At 43.8% G+C, this 2,617-nt stretch overlaps 1 long non-coding RNA gene across 1 annotated transcript; it reads left to right on the top strand.

Annotated features, from left to right (window-relative positions):
* The first annotated feature begins 1,196 nt into the window (after positions 1–1,196).
* On the top strand, positions 1,197–1,955 carry LOC119347963. Its single transcript, XR_005168608.1, has 3 exons — positions 1,197–1,274; positions 1,708–1,793; positions 1,889–1,955. It is a non-coding gene; the product is annotated as an uncharacterized LOC119347963 (long non-coding RNA).
* The last annotated feature ends 662 nt before the right edge of the window (positions 1,956–2,617 follow it).

The following is a 2,617-nucleotide window of genomic DNA, read 5'->3' as shown; positions in this document are numbered from 1 at the left end:
CTCTCCACCTACCCCGCCGCCCACCTTATCCAATCCCTCCGCTCCACTCCCCTCCACTCGCTCCTCTCCCCTCCACTCACTCCCCCGTCGCCCCAGTTTCCCCTCCGCCGCCGCGTCGCCGTGTCCGTCCATGGGCTGGCGTCCGCGCGGCTCCGCCTGGCGACCGCCGCATCAGGCCCTCTCCTTTCCACTCAGTGGCAACCTATCGCCCTTTCACCTCACCCCCGACGCATCACCGCGCACCTCACCGAGAACGCAACCACCAAGACTCCGCCCGGCGACAGCTGCTTCTCCGGCGAGCCGTGTGCGGCTGAGGGGATGCACGCATCGAGCTTCATCGCGCATCAATCTGCGACGACACGTGTGCGGCTGGATCCGGTGGCGGTCCGTTCAGATCCGCCACGTTGCTGGTCTCCGGCGATGTCAAGGTCGAACCGAGGCGGGGTGCATCGATCTGCAACGACAGAAGCTACGGTACGCGCGTCCGAACACTTTCCTCCTCTACTTTTTCCATTTGTGGAATCCCTGGCCTGATCTCCTCCTCGCCTTCTGTTTCGAGGCGGCTCCCCGACGGCCAAGACACTGCCATAGTGGTGCATCCTGTCGTCTTCATTGCCGGCAAGAAGCAACCCCACGAGGTGCAGTCACGGTGTTCTACCACTCCGCCATCTTCCGCAACCCATCCCCACTTCCGTGGCAAGGTGAGACAAACGGCCCCTCCCCCGTCCCCGCTAATGGCCGTAGGTCAGCGGTTTGCTGTAGTTTAGGGTTAGCTACGTGAGCGTGTACTGCGAGAATGTTAGCTTTAGGAGAAGAGAGAGGGATTTGAGACAACAGATCGAGTGTTGCCGTGTGCAGTGTTGGGTATCTTTTGCACTTGCTCCATCAGCATACTGCTACTATTTCATATCATTGATTGATGCATTGTTTTTTCATAATTGAATTGGCGAATGATGAAAAGGTGTAATGTTCAGGGATTTTTGCTAGATGATTTGTTGATCCAGTTTAATTTTAGTAGGCATCTGGGTACTGTTTATGAATTGATAGCACACCTTGCTTAAATCCTACAGTATTATTTTTACTTTTCTCAAACAATCTTTTCTGGATTTCATACTAACAAGTGGCTTGGTTTGTGTCATCCAGTCCTAAGTTCTGCCATCCTTTCGTAGTGATAGCTGTGTTGGGCCGGGGCGCAACGGATGCATTCAACACGTTTCAAGTGACTTGTATGTAGATATAGAGCCAGTGCAAGTCGATTATGGCAGGAAATCAAAGTTAGTTTCCTCATTTATCCATCATCGTAGGACTATTATGACTACTGCATTTTATTTTAGTTTGGAGATAAGTCATGTTGTCAAAATTACTTCTTATTTGCAACTGATTGGTGTTGCACAGAAAATAGTCACTGTTCGATCTTTCTTGCAATTTCTGGAAACAATTTTGTGTCTTACCACCCAATATTGAATTTGTGCTAACTATACACAAACTGGTCTGAACTGGGATCATGGTATTTAACCATGATAAGATAAAGGTAGTTTAAACATGTTTAATAAAGTCACTTTTGCTTCTTCTTGTTGTGATATATTGTACTATTATATGGTCAGCTAGAAGATGAAAACTATATTTGTTGGAGTTGAGCTTAAACTAATTTCTTCATGCTGTTGATGTATTTTGTGGTTTCATGCACTTTCGTTCATGAACTTGGAGACAACTTGGAGACTATGCTTATTGGAGAGGCTGCTTCTTGGGAGTGCAAAGTAAGCAAAACAACCCACACAACTACTGCAATCAAAGTAAGTAAAAGCAGCACAATCTGTATGCATTTTATGTACATAGGTATGATACGCTCATTTCCTCACTTTGATTTTGACTAAACTTTATTGTGCAGTAGGAGTAGTTGCTAGAAGTATACTTTGTTGAAAACTCATCGATGTGCCAATTTTTGATAGTCAAGGTACTATTTTTGAAAATAGTTTGCTTAGCTTGAGTGTTGTTGGATTCAATATAAATTGAGTTATGTTTTTGGTGCTACAAGGAAATCCTGGACACTTACAATCAAGTTGGGCATACATGTCAACTCTTTTTTGAGGGACGACATATATATCAATTATGTGAGGTGAGGGGATAGAGTTGTGAAGGCAAATTATAAGTAAAACTACTTGACCTAAAAACTTCTTATCTACTGCTTGCTATCAAAACTCAGTGTCTACTGTTTGCCATAAAAACTTCTTGTCTACTGCTTTGTCATGTTTCATTTTTTAGTACATATGTACATGTGTGTGGTGAGCTTCATGTCTGAAATTTGCATTGTGCTTACAAGTCAATAAGGCATCTAATGCCAAATAATATTATTTATCTTCACTTGTACATTAGAGTCATCTAATAAGAGAGGTCAATGATGAGACCATATCTTCATGAGTTAGAGACACTACAACTCCTTAGAGTCATCTAATGACAATAATTAGTTTGGTTGCCTATGCAGTCTAGAATATATGATGAATCTATTTTTCTTCAGTTGTACCTCACCTAATAGGACATGATCATAATAAAATAACTATTATACTTTTAGAGAAGAGACAGATCAAGAAATCTTCATACCTAGATGAACTCGCCTTCT

This window comes from Triticum dicoccoides, unplaced genomic scaffold (assembly GCF_002162155.2).
Source record: "Triticum dicoccoides isolate Atlit2015 ecotype Zavitan unplaced genomic scaffold, WEW_v2.0 scaffold80843, whole genome shotgun sequence".
In the NCBI taxonomy this organism is placed as follows: domain Eukaryota; kingdom Viridiplantae; phylum Streptophyta; class Magnoliopsida; order Poales; family Poaceae; genus Triticum; species Triticum dicoccoides.
The sequence above is the reverse complement of the archived record's forward strand: the minus strand, read 5'-3'. Positions and strand labels throughout refer to the sequence as shown.